The sequence below is a fragment of the Brassica oleracea genome, chromosome C4 (assembly GCF_000695525.1).
Source record: "Brassica oleracea var. oleracea cultivar TO1000 chromosome C4, BOL, whole genome shotgun sequence".
Taxonomy (NCBI): Eukaryota; Viridiplantae; Streptophyta; class Magnoliopsida; order Brassicales; family Brassicaceae; genus Brassica; species Brassica oleracea.
In genome coordinates, this window is record NC_027751.1 from 16,335,704 (window position 1) to 16,354,032 (window position 18,329).

Consider the following 18,329-nt stretch of genomic DNA (forward strand, 5'->3'; position numbering starts at 1 on the left):
TTTCTTGGATTTTTAGTAGATTGGAGAGAAGATCCCAAGAGATTTGTGATTGGAACTCCATTGATATCTATCTAATTATCTATGCAGTTTTTATACCTTATTGTTGTTATGAATTGTTTAGCCATGTCTGAGTAGTTCTCTTGTTAGATTTAGGGTTTAAATAGGTTATGAGGGATTAGCCCCAACTATAGATTGCCAAGTTGTGATATTCATCTTTAGGATTGTCATTAATGTATGTTTCTAGATTAGCTACCTAGAACTTGCCCTAGGAGTTGTAGACATAAGCGATAGCTTGCATCTCACCTAGAATCCAACCTAATTGAGCTAAGATTGCTAGAGTAAGGCGAGTCCTGATCTAGGAAGCTTAGTGAGCACATTCAACCTGCACGTTAAAGCTTTACCAAACGCGTCGACCGATATTCCAATCGAATAATCGGTCGACGGTTCAACAAGTGTATCAATCGATATTCCTATAGAATCATTGATCGACATTGGTCAATAGACAAACCTAGAAAGCGAGAGCCTAATGGTTTGTTTATAAGTGTTGAGATCTATAATATCATGCATACAACTTATTAGTCATCTGTAGGATTATAATCTTGATTACCTGAATAAAAACCCTAAGTCTAGCTACTTTCATCTAAGTACCAAAACCCCCAATCAAATCAATCGAGCAACTATCTTGCTCACAAACCTGTCTTTTACATTTAAACATAATCAACCTAGCTTAATCAATCTGATTAAATTTGTTAGGTTCTCCAGCTCCATGTGAATTCGATCCCTAAGTACTACAACTGAACCTCTTATTTGAGAGACTAATTCACTCCTTAGGGTAATTTGAGTGAGATCAAATTTAGCGCCGTTGCCCAGGAGCTTTGATCGCTTAATAGATTTAGTTTGGTTTATTCTAGGTTACTTCTTAAAACCACTTTCTGACACAAAAAAAAATTCTTGTCTTTTCAGGTACATGCCCAGCAGTACCAGAAGCAACAACGAAATTCAACGGCTATTCTCATAAGATCCTGCAAGTTTGAAACGTTCGATCCGCAAAGAAAGACGCTCCTCATGGATCAACAACAACATCAGTTCGTCGCTCGATTCTCGTCAACCACCGTCGACCCAGACACCAGTCTCGTCGACCGACACTCGCTCATCACCGTCGACCGAAGACACTCTTCCGTCGACCGATATCTTCTATCCGACGTTGATCGATACTCCAGTCCGAACATCGATCGACACTGAGCCGCGAGATATGGTTGCGACTTTGAATCTTGTACGTGATGAGAAGGGAGACCTGCATGACCAGGAGGGTCATCTGCGTAATGCAGCAAGTCATAGGATAGACGCTGAGGGGGCTGCAATCCATGAGTCCGATACTGATGCTAAAGGAACTACTCTACCTGTAGATGAGGCTGCTCGACCTAGAACGTTGGATGATTACAACCGTCCAGATCAGTTCTACACCAACAGATCAGCTATTCGTCCTCCAACTATCCAGAGAGGAGATTTCGAGTTGAAGCCACAGTACTACACACTCGTGGGACAGACACCCTACTATGGGTTATCTCACGAGTATCCTATGGACCATCTGGAGAGGTTCGAGGATCTTATATCTGCTATACAAGTCAATGGAGTCCCTGAGGACTACCTACTTTGCAAGCTCTTCAAGTACTTGCTTGCTGGAGATACTTCGCATTGGCTTAAGCAGTTACCACCAGAATCTCTCACATCCTGGGCCGACATCAAGAATGCATTCCTATTCAACTTCTTTGATGAGGCGCGTGCTGAAGACTTGAAGAGCAAGATTACTACATTCGCGCAGAAGCCTACAGAGTCATTCAGAAGCTCATGGATCAGATTCAAGTCTTATCAGAGGGATTGTCCCCACCATGGATTTAATGAGGTGCAGTTGCTCAGCACTTTCTTCAGAGGCATCGCAGTGCAGTATCAGATGGCTCTTGATGCTTCCAGCGATGGGAACTTCAATAATAGGAATCCAGAGGAGGCTGTGAGAGTTATTGAGAACTTAGCATCCAGTAACAACACCAAGAACACTAATTTTGAGAGGAAGAGATCTGCATCAATCCTTGGGAATGACCAGATGGATGAGGTCAGAGCAAAGCTGACAGTGTTCACAAGATTCTCAGGAAGCAGGCTTGCTTAGTAGGGGATGCAGAAGCTGTAGACACAGAGGGTAGAGCAGAGGTAGAAGAAGATGTGAACTTCATTGGAGGAACTGGATTTCAGAGGTCTGGAAACCATAATGGAAACTTCTATGGCAATGGACAGAGGAGTAATTTCAACCAGAATTCGCAGTACCAGAAACCTTACAGCAACAACTACAGCAACAACATGAGTTATGGAAACTCATCCTACCAGAAGCCGCCACCACCTACTCAGGAGAGCAGGATTGAAGAAATGCTTGATAGGGTTCTTGAGGGAAAACAGAGTCTCATCCTACCAGAAGCCGCCACCACCTACTCAGGAGAGCAGGATTGAAGAAATGCTTGATAGGGTTCTTGAGGGAAAACAGAGTATGACGGTGGACTTCAATGGGAAGATCGACTCTGTCTACAACAACCTGAACACAAAGTTTGAGACTTTGACTACTCATGTGAAGAAGCTGGAGATGCAGGTTGTTCAAACAGGAGAAGCTGGTAAGAGGCAATAAACCTTAACAAGAGGGGTAGGAGATGATGTGATGAAGCACCACGTGAATGCCATCATAGATGATGATTTCTGGTAAGTGGTGAAGCAGGGGAAGCTGCAAGACGAAAATTTCGAAGTAGAGAGTTCGATGAGTTTCGGCGGATCACATTGGTGTCGATCAACGCCAGATCTTGAACATCGATGGACAGACATCAACCAAAACCGATCGACAGCCACTCCAGAGCATCGATCGATGATACCTACGGAGTCGACCACATCTTGCAATGCCATGAGGATCATGAATCACGAGGAGTTCGCAGCAAGACGCCCACATCTGCCCAGCCCTGTTTATGTCAAAATCGATCGGCAAACTGGTCCTGCCATCGATCGACAGAGAGAGACCGCCATCGATCGACAACCTCCAGCGCCCATCGATCGACGCGCACCTCTCACATATCGAGTGCAGATGCCAAAGATAGACGTTGCCCGTCTCAATGCACTCAGGCCACAACTCAAACCTTCAGCTAACCCTCCAGAGACCACCATCACACATTCAGATGATGCAACAGAGCCTATGGAAGTTGATAAGGCTCCTATAGGAAGAGAAAAGGAAAGGTTGCTAAGCATCTGAAAAGGGAAGCTAATGAGAAGGAGATGGAAAGTTTCCAAAAAAGAGTCTTCAGGATTCCATTAGAGAAACCATTCGAGGAGGCATATTTTACCCACAGATTGTAGATGTTCTTCATAGAAACCATAGAAACTGAAGAGGACATTAGGAGAATGTTCTATGAGACCAGAGAAAAGATGAAAAATAAGATTACACTGAAGAAGAAGAGTGGTCCTGGGAAGTTTGCAGTACCATGTACGGTGAAGGGTATTGAGTTTCCACATGCACTGTGCGACACAGGAGCATCAGTCATCATCCTACCTAGGGTTATGGCAGACCATCTGGGTCTGAAGGTGGAGCCTTCCAAGGAATCGTTCACTTTTGTGGATTGTTCTCAGAGAAGCTCAGGAGGAATTGTAAGAGACCTATAGGTGCAGATTGGTAATGCCCTAGTTCCAGTTGATTTCCATGTCTTGGATATCAAGCTAAACTGGAATTTTTCTCTGTTGCTTGGGAGAGCCTTCTTGTCAACAGTAGGAGCAATGTGTAACATGCAAACCAACCAGTTGTGACTAACGCTCATAGACCCACGTGTCTACTATGATCATATTCCAGTCATGAAGCCACAGACGTCCTCCAGAAGAATTGATGATCCAGGACTCATAGCAGCATGCCACTGTGAATCAGAGTATGAGACAGAGGACTCTGCGTCGATCGAAACTCACACCGCAACATCGATCGACAGTGCCAATCAGAAATAGATCGACATTCATAAGCAAGAATCTATCGACAGAAATCTGGGTGGTTGGGAGAACGACTACTACAATCCCATCATGGTAGTACACAATGCAACGCATGAGATCCGCACAGATATGTTTGATGAAGAATACATAAGGGAAGGGATTTTCGTCTATAAATTATGCCCTCTTAAACCAGAAGTTCAGGCACAAGCAGAAACATATTAACTTCTTGCAGAAGCCTTGGGGAAAGGAACTCGTTTCAGTCGAATAAGTGAAGCAGATAAACGCACAGCGATCGACAGAGAAATACAAGAATCGATTGACAAAGCTAACCACCCATCGATCGACATCAACACTCCATCATCGATCGACATCCGTCCACAACCACCATCCGCTGTAAGCAAAAATGCTAAATATGATAATAAGTATCTAACACCGGATGAGTTTGATATTTTCAGGGATCCAGATGGCTATGCAAGAGCAATGGATGGACATGAACTGAAAATATCCAGAGAGGACATTGCATACATTCTTCAGATGGCTAATGGAGTAGACAATCTCTTCATGCAACAACACAACAATCCAATACACCAGTAGAGGGTTACAAACGAGTTCTATGACACAGCTGGTGGCGTAGACAATCTTTTCAAGCAGAAGTTTCGACATCACACTCGACCGTCGATCGACGCCCCATCATCGATCGACAGACGTCCAGAGTTTGGAAAAAGAGCCTATGACCGTGATAGCACTAGGAGATTCCACTGGGAAGAGAAAGATGAGTATGGAGTCTACAGAGATGATCAGGGACATGCCAGAGATATAGATGGACATATCATCCGTGTATCCAAGGATGATATCAGAAGCCTTCTAGAAAGAGCTTCAAGAGATGAGCACAGCTACCTATGTCTTCCAGAACATGCTAGGTCATTCACACAAACCAAGCTAGTACCAGAGATCTACACCAAGGATGAGATCAATGAGATGTTTTATGGAGTCTGTGGAGCCCAAGAAAAGAATGAAGGTGACTTCCGGATGAAGTTTGATGGTGTCTACTACCCACTGAATGATAGCATCAGTTGTTTGACTATATGCATGGGAGAGATGAGGCAAGACATAGCCAGGATACAAGAACATCGTGCGGCCGAAGCAACCGATGAAGTCTCAACCAGATTCTTACACCAGAGCAGAGATTGATCAGTTGGTAGAAGAGATCTACAGAACTCTGGAATCAGCAGAAGAGAGGCTTGATAGGAGATGTGATGACATATATTTCCCAATGGACCTTACAATGAGTTCTTTGACTTCTCAGATAGAAGCAATACACAGGGAGATAGTAGAGATTCAGAGATACATCGCTCATCGACCAGAGGCATCAGCATCGATCGACAGATGCAACAACATATCGACCGACAGTCGCAGACGAACATCGATCGACGGAGCTACAACCCGAGGGAGGCTAGTACCAAAGATGAAATCAGACATTTCTGATACAAACTACCATAGAGAGGATATCTCAGACGACGCATACGCCACACTCATCAGGAATCAGTTCTAACTTGAGAATCTTGGAGAAAGATTGCAGAAGATAGAGAATAAAACTGCAACAATGAAGGACAAATGGCGCAGATGAGATGAGGCAATGCGAGACTTCACTAGTACATGGTTAAAAAAGCGCAGAGAAGAGATGGAGATTTGCTTCCCAGCAAGTCTCAGCTTTCCACATTACTAGTCAAATCACCTCCAAAGTCAAGCTAAATGACTATAATAAAGCGCTGAGTGGGAGGCAACCCACTATTAGGTAATATCTAATTGGTTTTTATTAGTTTAGTACTTATGTTAGTTTTAAATTATTGTAGGTCATAAAAAGAAAAACAAAATAAAAAGATCCGAGTAGACGATTGCCATGAGTATTGACCGACGAAACACTGCCGACATCGATCGACAAAGCATCACCTGCCGCGACCGATGACAACACCTTTGCATCGATCGACATCTATTCTGGTCTGGTATATCGTTCTAACTTGTTACATTGAGTCCTTATGCTTTAGTTATTCACATAACTCCGACTGAATTTACACTGGGGACAGTGTCGTTTAAGTCTGGGGGGATGTTTACTGATATTAGTATTCATGAGTCTTATTAAAATGTTTTCAAAAAGAGTTTTTATTGAGTCAAGAAGGGGATAATGAACTTGTTGATTTTTGCTTATTATCTAACCACATCATTCTAGATTTACTAGTTGCAGATAGCACTAAAGATACCAAAGTGGATCAACCTGTCAACTATGTTACACTTGCTGAGAATGTTTGAGGGAACCAAAGCTGACCTCCAACCTAATCGAGCTCCACTCTACTTGTCTTGGGGCTTGGTATACATGGGATCGGATTCTTCAAACAAGTCTGGAAGGTAAAGCCTTATAGAAATATCACCATCTCTCTCTCAATTTTGAATTTAGGTTTTTATTTAAAAAAAAAATTATTATTATTTATTTATATACAATAGTTAGAAAAACTTAGGAAAGAATTTGAACAGGTCTTGGTGGCTACAACTATTAACGCTTGATTCATAAGAATTCTATAGGTAAAAGATTATAACAGGACTTGGTGGCTACAACCATTACGGCTTGATTCACAAATAATCCTAGGATATAGGTCAAAAAGGAGTGAACAAGATTTGGTGTCTAAAACCATTAAAGCTTGATTCATGGAAGCCTTTCCAATCTTGGTCAATGAGCTTGCAATATAAGCAGACTTTGACTGAGAGAGAGATTTGTAGAGAAAGAGGATATGAACTATTTTTACCTGAAGGTCCAGATACTTGTTTGAGAATCCTTGCATCCTGTGATCGATACCCCCAAGGTAAAGCATAGACTTTTATTTTATGCAAGAATTGAGGTTGGTAGAGGGGATTGTCAGACATGATTTGCTAAGTTGTTGACTAGATGAACTTGGTTGCTAGACTAGGATATGGTATAGTGTGCTTCTGAGATTAGGATTTTCTAAGGTGTTGATTCTAAGTTTTAAATCTGTGAGTCCCTGCTGTTTTTCAAACCTCTTTCTCTTTCAGAGAAACTGGATGTATTTTTTGCATGAGGATAAGCAAAAGGGTAAGTTTGGGGGAGTTGATAGACCATGTATTTGACCCACTTTTACCCATGGTTTATAAGTATTTTAACTACTATTTATTATTTTCTAGAGTCTATTTAGTATATTTATAGGATCATGAGTGATTTGGAAGAAAGTGATGATTTTGGAGCATTTTTGAGATATTTGGAGAAAGCATCTGAGCTAACCATCGAGCACGACCATCGGTCGATATTGAAGAAGAATAATCGATCGATGTTCACAACATGACATCGATCGACAGCGAAACGCGCAGAAAGCCCGTTTGGACCCAGCCGACTTAGAGCCCAAGTCTTCACCAATTTACAAGATTACCTCTGACGAGTTTTAATCAAACTATATAAGCTTTGCCAACATGTTAGAGGCAATGTGTGCTTTCTTGTTTTACTATTTTCACAGCAAAAAGTTTTCTACGATTTTTAGTAGATTGGAGAGAAGATCCAAAGAGATTTGTGATTGGAACTCCATTGATATCTATCTATTTATCTATGCATTTTTTATACCTTATTGCTGTTATAAATTGCTTAGTCATGTCTGAGTAGTTCTCTTGTTAGATTTAGGGTTTAAATAGGTTATGAGGGATTAGCCCCAACTATAGATTGCTAAGTTGTGATATTCATCTTTAGGATTGTCATTAATGTATGTTTCTAGATTAGCTACCTAGAACTTGCCCTAGGAGTTGTAGACAAAAGCGATAGCTTGCATCTCACCTTGAATCCAACCTAATTGAGCTAAGATTGCTAGACTAAGGCGAGTCCTGATCTAGGAAGCTTAGTGAGCACATTCAACCTGCACGTTAAAGCTTGACCAAACGCGTCGACCGATATTTCAATCGAATAATCGGTCGACGGTTCAACAAGTGTATCGATCGATATTCCTATAGAATCATTGATCGACATTGGTCAATAGACAAACCTAGAAAGCGAGAGCCTAATGGTTTGTTTATAAGTGTTGAGCTCTATAATATCATGCATACAACTTATTAGGCATCTGTAGGATTATAATCTTGATTACCTGAATAAAAACCCTAAGTCTAGCTACTTTCATCTAAGTACCAAAACCCCCACTCAAATCAATTGAGCAACTGTCTTGCTCACAAACCTGTCTTTTACATTTAAACATAATCAACCTAGCTTAATCAATCTGATTAGATTTATTAGGTTCCCTAGCTCCCTGTGAATTCGATCCCTAAGTTCTACATGTGAACCTCTTATTTGAGAGAGTAAGTCACTCCTTAGGGTAATTTGAGTGAGATCATCTCCTCCTTCTCGACGGGGTGGACCATCTTTCATGTTCTCTACCACTTTTGGTTTACAGGTGACGATGGCAGAGGTAGTATTTCTCTCTTATGCTTGTTTTCAGCCTTTGGATGTGTATTCTTTTAGATCTTTCAGTCTTGTCTCATAGAGGATTCATTTGACAATCAATCTGTCCCAATTTGGGTTTATCTGTTGTGTTTCTCCGCCATGGGTGCGTGAGGGGCTCAGAGTAGTCTTACTTGTCAACCATGGCTGTTATTCTCAGTGGCGGCATGTGATGAACCAGCTAATTTCATGGGCTTTATCTAGAGCTCACTCATGTCCGCTTTTGCCTCAAAGTGATGCTAGTAATTTTTTTCTTCTTTAGTGCAGGTTCAGTGGTGTATGACATCTTTTGCTGGGTATTCTTACCGAATAATATTAATAGATTTTTCTTTTCCGGTCTGCTTCTACATTGGTTTTTCTGTATGGTTCCTTTGACGCTGGAATTTGGATGTGTCTTTGTCGGTTTGTATCTGGTTAAACCCAATCTATAAGAGATGGGCCTTGGGCAAGTTAATTTCAACCGGGCTTGGCTTCTCGTTATCACCGCGAGCTTTCGTTGGTAACTAGTGTCTGCTCTGGTTTTTATGTATCCTTTCAGTATAGCTGGTTTCCTTGTAGTTCAGCATTTTGCTTCACTTGGTTAGTGCTTCTGTTTAGTTTCTATTTTTTGTACTCCACTTCTCGTTTCCCTGCGTTTCTGTAGAAAATGAAAAATTTATAACGTATTTAAACATTTTTACAAACTAAAGACTCCAAAGACTAATAACAAAAACTACCTTTTGAAGCACAAGACTGTTTTTAAGACATTTGAATAAAATAGTAAAAAATCTTTTGAAAATATGTAAAATATAAGTATATCAACGAGCAGTCCTAGCACTTGCCATTTTTCATATAACAAATATTTTCTTTCCATTACTAATTGTATAGTTTTGATACGCAATGATAGGTCCACAGTTTTCATATTCAATCTAGAAAAAACGGAAAAAAAAAATTCTTTATGATAAGAAATGACAAAAAGTGATAAAGTGAGTTTGTTTTCTCTTTTTCAGATGAATGGGGGAGAGAGAGTTTCAGTTTTGCAAGAGAAAGTAAATGCCATTTTCTTTGAAAAATGAAAATGGAGTGTGGATAAAAAAACTAAGAGTGGAAGAAGATGGTTAAGAGTTTGGTGATAAGGAGGCACGACATATTATCCCAAATCTGAGAAAATCAAGGCAAGTTATAAAATCTTTTCTTGTTGTCTTGTGCTCTTTTCTTGCACGTTAGATCTCTAGAGTTAATGGTAGAACAAACAAAAAGAATGAGTAAATGGTGAAAATATATTTAGATTGAAAAAAATCGAGAATATAAGGTATAACATACAATTGTAATCTGTTTTATCCTCTATATGAAGGAAAATCCGAAATTCTACATACTGAAAAAGCAGGTTTAATTTCATATTTCATACATGTGTTGAACAAAGTTCAACATTAATCATTCGGAGATATAATTTTTGTTTTTAAAAAAATCCTAGTACATGAACTATTCTACTCAGTCATCTTTTCTTGCATAGACACGCCACGATCCACATTCAAATGAACCACATCACTTATGACACATGGCTTTTACTTTGTGCTGGGTCAAGATTGCATATGGTTGATTATAATGGTTCCCAGCGTTTGCCATTAACCATACTTCAGCCTTTCATACAACCACACCATGATCCATCAGTACATAGTCCATGTATTATCATATACAGTGTTGACTATGATCATGCCCTTTTCCCATCCTCGGCTTTCAACTCGTACTCTGCCATCACTAATGGATGATCCCAGTAAAATCCCCATATACCCTTGTAATGTGTTATGATATGGAATGACCTCACCTTAATCCATTCACAGATGGATCATGGTAACAATCACCCGTCCATGAATGGCTCATTCGTCCTCTCGTGAAAAATCAACCTTAAGCGCTGGCCTTTCCATTCATGCGGATCAGCATCTCACATGATGCAAGCCTACATCACACACAAACAACCATTAATGACCACAACATCCTTTGAACCGCATAGCTGGTCACCTAGTTGATCAGCCCACACAGTTGGGTCAGTACTTGAAAAGCTCATTAAGTACGCTAAGTTGCCCACCAGCTCATTAAGTAGGCTAAGTTGCCCACCAGCTCTTCCAGGTTGGCCAGTTAGTACTATATAGCTGGTTTATCTAAATTTTTGTCAAAAACAACCAATTATCATGTCAAATAATATCTAGAAGTTACAACGCATATGCTTAAACGTTGTCAAAGTCTCTCTCGAACGTTATTCGAACATTGAATCAAAATTGAAAAATAATTCGACATATAAAATAAATTGTAATATAAAAGAGAAAATTATAGCATATTTTTGTATGTGAAACAAATTTATTTAAAAATATAGATGTACTTATATATATGTAATCAACTAAATGACACTATTTCCATTTTTTCTTAGTTTGACATTTAGAAGTATTAACAAATATTAAGAAACAAATTATTTTGTACTTTTTTCTAACCAAAAACATCATTAGCTATCCATCTAATCATAATTCAACCAATAGAAAAGCTAACTGAAGAATATAAAAATTATATAGCAATACAAATAAGAAATTTGCACTGAAAACATCATCTAATTTGGAATGAAAAAATTCTTTTAACATCATATATTAAAAAAAATGTGAATATGTTTTACAAAAAAAAACAAAGATTAGAAAATTTCTGCCTTGTATAGAATTATCAAATTACAAGTTACTTATCTAACGTATCAATTTGATTGTTTCACCGTTCAAAACAAAAATACGCAATCGACATAACTTAGAATTCTCTCAGCTCAATTTGAAAAATACATGTGCGGTTGTCAGAGTTAGACTCTAGTTTAGTATTATTTCAACATTAAATCTGGTGTTATGGTTGGAGTAGACTATGTACAATGGTTATATCATTCAACACCCTGTTTTTCTTTTACTTTTTACATTCCACATCATATTTTACCTCTTCTACATAATCATTCAACATCCATTCAACATTCATATCTTAAAATGGTTTTATTTTAAAAACTCAACATCGAGTTCTAGTTTTTCTATTTTTGTTTTGTAAATACATGTTAATAGTAATTATTAGCTAAAACTAAAATAAATAAAACTTAACTAATTATAAAAACTTTAATTATAAATTATAAAAATTGATCTATTTCACAAAAAAAATTATTTATATAATAAAATTATTGTTGAATAATAATAATTCAAATCAAATGAACTAAATTTCTATTGATAGATAAAAATGATGAATTTGGTATACTTTATTTTATACAAAAATATTTGCTACAATATTATTCGTTTGAATAATCGCGATAAATCAAAACTCATTTAGTATATGTGGACCCCACTTTGTTTTATTAATCAACAAGTTGAATTAATTTAACTCGGATGAATCTATATCCTACTTTTCTTATTTTCAACATCATCACTACAATAATTCAACTGTTGAATAATAGATTCAACTAGTCCATTGTAATCAGTCTAATTAATTATGTTTAAGCAATCATAGATGCCGATTCATACACAAAGTCAATCTTCTTATGGTGGTTAGATCATGATTCAATGATTATCCGTATGTTTTTGCAATTTTGTTGTGAAGGCTCCAAATACTAAAACTCTCTCTAAATTATACATCCAAATTACTGTTGAAAATAACCAATTATCAGCTCAAGTAGTATCTAGAGTTTGAAACATGCTAAAACGTTGTCAAACTCTCTCTAGAACGTTATTTGAACGTTAAATCTAAACTGAAAAATAATTCAACTTATAAAATAAATTGTAATCTATATAAAAGACAAAATTATAGTTTATTTTTCCAGTGAAACAAATGTATTTACAAATATAGATGTACTTATATATATATAATCAACTAAATGACATTATTTACATTTTTTCTTACTGTGACATTTAGATTTTTTCACAAAAATTAAGAAAAAAATTATTTTTATTTTTGTCTAACAAAAAACATCATTAACTATCCCCCTAATCATAATTCAACTAATAGAAAAGCTAACTGAAGAATATAAAAGGTTATATAGCATAAAAAAATAAGAAATTTGCATTGAAAATTAAAAGAAATTCTCTAAAATATCATATATTAAAAATAGTGTTAATATGTTTTACAAACAAAAAAATTCGATAATTTTCCGCTTTGTATAGAATTATCAAATTACAAGTTACATATCTAACATATCAATTTGATTGTTTCACTATCCAAAACCAAAATACGCAACCGACGTATCTTTCAATTCACTCAATTCAATTCGAAAAAACCAGCATGGTTGCTAGAGTTGAACTCTAGTTTAGTGTTATTTCAACATTAAATATGGTGTTATAGTTGGAGTAGACTATGAACAATGGTTTAACAATGGTTATATCATTTAACACTCTGTTTTTGTTTTTAATTTTTGCATTTCACATCACATTTTCTATCTTCTACATAATCATTCAACATCCATTCAACATTCATACTTACAATCGTTTTACTTAAAAAAAGTTCAACATCAAATTCAACTTTTTATGATTTTGTTTTGTAAGTACGTGTCAATAATAATTATCAGCAAAAATTATAATAAATAAATAAAACTTAATTAATTCTAAATGTTTAAATTATTAATTATAAAAATGTTATTTCAAAAATATATTATTTGTATACTAAAAGTATTGTTGAATAATAATAATTCAAATCACATGAACTGAGTTTCTATTTATAGATAAAAATAATGATTTTGATATACATTATTATAAAAAAAAAATATGCTACAATATTATTCATTTGAATAATTGAGATGAATAAAAAACTATTTACTCTGTGTGGACCCTACTTTTTTTAATTATTCAACAAGTTGAATTAATTTAACTCGGATGAATCCACGTCTTCCTTTTCTCATGTTCAACATCATCAATACATTAATTCAACAGTTGAATAATAGATTCAACTACTCCATTGTACACAGTCTAATGAATTGATGTTTAAGCAAACATAGAGGTCAATTCATACACAAGGTCAATCTTCTTATGGTTTGATCATGATTTTATGATTATCCCTCTTTTGCTGGGTATTCTTACCGAATAATATTAATAGATTTTTCTTTTCCGGTCTGCTTCTACATTGGTTTTTCTGTATGGTTCCTTTGACGCTGGAATTTGGATGTGTCTTTGTCGGTTTGTATCTGGTTAAACCCAATCTATAAGAGATGGGCCTTGGGCAAGTTAATTTCAACCGGGCTTGGCTTCTCGTTATCACCGCGAGCTTTCGTTGGTAACTAGTGTCTGCTCTGGTTTTTATGTATCCTTTCAGTATAGCTGGTTTCCTTGTAGTTCAGCATTTTGCTTCACTTGGTTAGTGCTTCTGTTTAGTTTGTATTTTTTGTACTCCACTTCTAGTTTCCCTGCGTTTTTGTAAAAAATGAAAACTTGGCAACGTATTTAAACATTTTTACAAACTAAAGACTCCAAAGACTAATAACAAAAACTACCTTTTGAAGCACAAGACTGCTTTTAAGACACTTCAATAAAATAGTAAAAAATCTTTTGAAAATATGTACAATATAAGTATATCAACGAGCAGTCCTAGCACTTGTCATTTGTCATATAAAAAAATATTTTCTTTCCATTACCAATTGTATAGTTTTCATACGCAATTCTAGGTCCCACAGTTTTATATTCGATCTAAAAAAATGAAAAATAGATTTCTTTAAGATAAGAAATGACAAAAAGTGATAAAGTGAGTTTGTTTTCTCTTTTTCAGATGAATGGGAGAGAGAGAGTTTCAGTTTTGCAAGAGAAAGTAAAAGTCATTTTCTTTGAAAAATGAAAGATGAAAATTACGTGTCGATAAAAAAACTAAGAGTGGAAGAAGATGGTTAAGAGTTTGGTGATAAGGAGGTACGGCATATTATCCCAAATCTGAGAAAATCAAGGCAAGTTATAAAATCTTTTATGGTTGTCTTGTGCTCTTTTTTGCACGTTAGATCTCTAGAGTTAATGGTAGAACAAGCAAAAAGAATGAGTAAATGGTGAAAATATATTTAGATTGAAAAGAATCAAGAATATAAGGTATAACATACAATTGTAATCTGTTTTATCCTCTGTATGAAGGAAAATCCGAAATTCCACATACTGAAAAAGCAGGTTTAATTTCATATTTCATACTTGTGTTGAACAAAGTTCACCATTAATCATTCGGAAATATATTTTTTGTTTTGTCTATTAAAAAAATCCTAGTACATGAACGATTCTACAAAGTCATCTTTTCTTGCATAGACACGCCACGATCCACATTCAAATGTACCACATCACTTATGACACATGGCTTTTACTTTGTGATGGGTCAAGATTGCATATTGTTGATTATAATGGTTTCCAGCGTTTGCCACTAACCATACTTCAGCATTTCATACAACCACACCATGAGCCATCAATACATAGTCCATGTATTATCATATACAGTGTTGACTACAATCATGCCCTTTTCCCATGCGACAGTTCAGCCTCTCCTCGGCTTTCAACTCGTACTCTGCCATTACTAATGGTTGATCCCATTAAAATCCCCATATACCCTTGGAATGTGTTATGATATGGAATGGCCTCACATTAATCCATTCACACATGGATCATAGTAACAATCACTCGTCCATGAATGGCCCATTCATCCTCTCGTGACGAATCGACCTTAAGCGCTGGCATTTCCACTCATGCAGATCAATATCTCACATGATGCAAGCCGACATCACACGCAAACAACCATTAATGACCACAATATCCTTTGAACCGCATAGCTGGCCACCCAGTTGATCAGCCCACCCAGTTGGGTCAGTACTTGACAAGCTCATTAAGTAGGCTGTGTTGCCCACCAGCTCTTCCAGGTTGGTCAGCTAGTACTATAGCTGGTTTATCTAGTAGCTCAGCTACTTCAGCTTGTCCAACATATCTACTTGATCATGTTCCATTTTGCTAAGTCATTCGGCTTACTTTTCAGCCTGACTAACTATTTTCTTATCATTCCTTTCATCATAACTTATTCTTGATCATTTTTCATAATCTGGACCAAGTCATTCATGTTTTCTTGAAACAAATAGGTATGTGTGATGTTCAGATATCAGGATGTTACAAGTGGTGATTAACACTTGTTTCTGAGCTAAGTCATTTCCATCCAGACTCATCCCCATATAGGCCATGGAATGCACTCAATTTGCTTTTCCTCGACCAACGCATCTGCATTATCTGTCTCAATGCCTGACCAGCTGAACCCATCTTGGAGTGAGAGAATTACGTAGCACATATTGATAATTTTGAAGTTAAATTTCCCACCGTGTTCAAACGTATGATTCTCATAGCTAAAATCCAAATTAAATTGCTTTCTTTAGAGAAGAAACTAGAATCTAACAGCTTCACTACCACTCTACCCAAATCATTTAAATTGAACACTAATAACTAGAATAACTAAAAATGCATTAAAAGAATAACATAGACAAATTTCACGAAAGATATGTTCACCTTGCATCAATTATAACTTTGAACAAGGAGCTTCACAGAAATAATAATTTATTAATATTCTTTTATTTAAAATAAAAAAAAATCATAAACGTATTTGTAGTCGTCTCATTTCGTTTTATTTGGTTAACATATTTCAATTTGATTTTATTTAAATTTTAATAAAGTTAAAAATACATTTTATGAAAATATTTTTTTATTATACTTTATTATATTTATTGATTATTGTTTTAAATATATCTCTTAGGTTTAAATATATATATATATATATATATATATATATATATAAATATAAAACAATAAAATGAGAAACACTATTTAGTTAAACTATTTTAAACTGATAAAAAAAGAATTTTAATTAACCTAATAAAACAATAAATTTAAATGATTTAACTATAAAAACATTTGATTAGTGTTGCTTTAGTTTTTTATTTGTTGAGGCATACTTACAGTTAAAATACTTATAACTAATATAATACATAATGCTTCTCGTAATTTAAGCATTATAATTAATTGAAAGGGAAATTCCATTTTTCTCCACTAAATCTTATTTTAATTATATAATTGTCTAAGAAAATAATATTCCAACTGAAAGCCAAATGGAAATATCATGAACATAAACACCAAATGGAGCTGAGTTAGATTAGCTTTTCAGTAGTTGAATTTCTTGTTCTATATTTTAAAAAAAAAACTCAATAAAAATTGTTGACCAGAGGACTAGATCAATGAATAAAAAGGAAAACATCCATTCAAGGTCTCTTGATATTAAGCAAATCTGGTTTTATAAAGATAAAATATGTATTTAATGTTGAAATAATTTTTTTCAGAATGTTATAAATAGTATTTCTAATAACGAGTATTTATAATTTTACACACAGCCTCGATTTTATTTAAAATTTTATATTAAAATTATTTCATTTGCTTAAGGTCTATCAACTGTTATTGTTGGATTAAATCTTTTTTGATGAATTCAATATGTTAAATCCGTGAAGGATGAAACAAATCAAGATATATGGCGCTTGTTGTTTAAGAAAATTATATTTAACTAAAATATATTGATAGAGGTTTTATTAGCTAGATATTTCACTCTAAAAATATAATATTAATTATCTTGTAATATAATATTTTTAATATCAAATTCATCATTTTAAAACATATATATATATATTTTTTTTTTTTTTTCATTTGATTTGTACAAAAAATACATCTTTTGTGAAATCAATCTCATAATAATTCTTTTAACATCCAAAATTCTATAAATTACCCTTTTAACTACTTAAATCCCAATAATTATCATTTTAAAAAACATTCTTCCAACCAGTCCTAAAGGATATCAAATTATGATTTTCAACTAAGCTTTTTCATGCCACGATGTATTTCTAGAGTTGGCCTTAACCCAAAGCGAAGGAAGCATAGGCTTCCTACCACCATTCCAATATGTGATTAACACACCATAATATTTTTGACTAAATATTAAAATTTTTAGTCAAAAGCAGAAACAAATCATTTACAAAAGCATGGCGCTATATGAAATTTACGATTTACTGGCTCGACTAAAAACAAAACAAAGTTGGAACTAAGTAAAGAAGAGCTTCATCCTTTCCACTAGTTTGTCATCGCGATCCACCTGCGTAGTAACCCTTCACATAGTGGGGAAGCTTATAACTGAGAGAGAGAATTATGTTTCTAATGCCCTTATCAAAGATCCGAGTAAAGCGGTCAGTTTTTGCCCAATTTGTATGATGAAGGCGAGATTTCCTTTCTCTCCATATATAGTAGATAGTAACCTGTATATAGAAGCCGAAAACACACATAATTCAAGGAAGGGAGCCGAGCATTCAACAGAAAAGTCAATGTATCTTGCTAATTTGGTGTTGTATCATAAATCATCCAAATCATTCCATTCCAAACAGTGTAATTGTATGGACATGAGAAGAATATATGTTCACTAGTTTCATCATTTTTTAAAACACATAAAATACAGTCTTATTGGATTCCCCATCCTCTCATTATATCACCTGTAGAAAGTTGATTCTTAATATCAAGCTAGACAATAAAATATAATTGTGGTACTCTTTGGATGAGCGAGAAAATATGATTCCATGTCACTTTTCCTTATTGTTTCCGGGTTTGCTCATGTGTCTTGGAAACATAGTAGTGATCATGATAGTTTTCCTTGGAGGGTCGCCACAAAACCAGGTCACCTCCTTGGTCCTACCTTGGAACCATTTTAGCTCTGATTGCATTTAAGATAGTAGCTTCACAGACCTTAGCATGATGCATCACGCCCATCTTACAAGTCCGTATTTCTCATGTTATGTAAATAAGTCTCCCTAGTTAATTTAGTCAAGTTGTTGGTTCAGAAG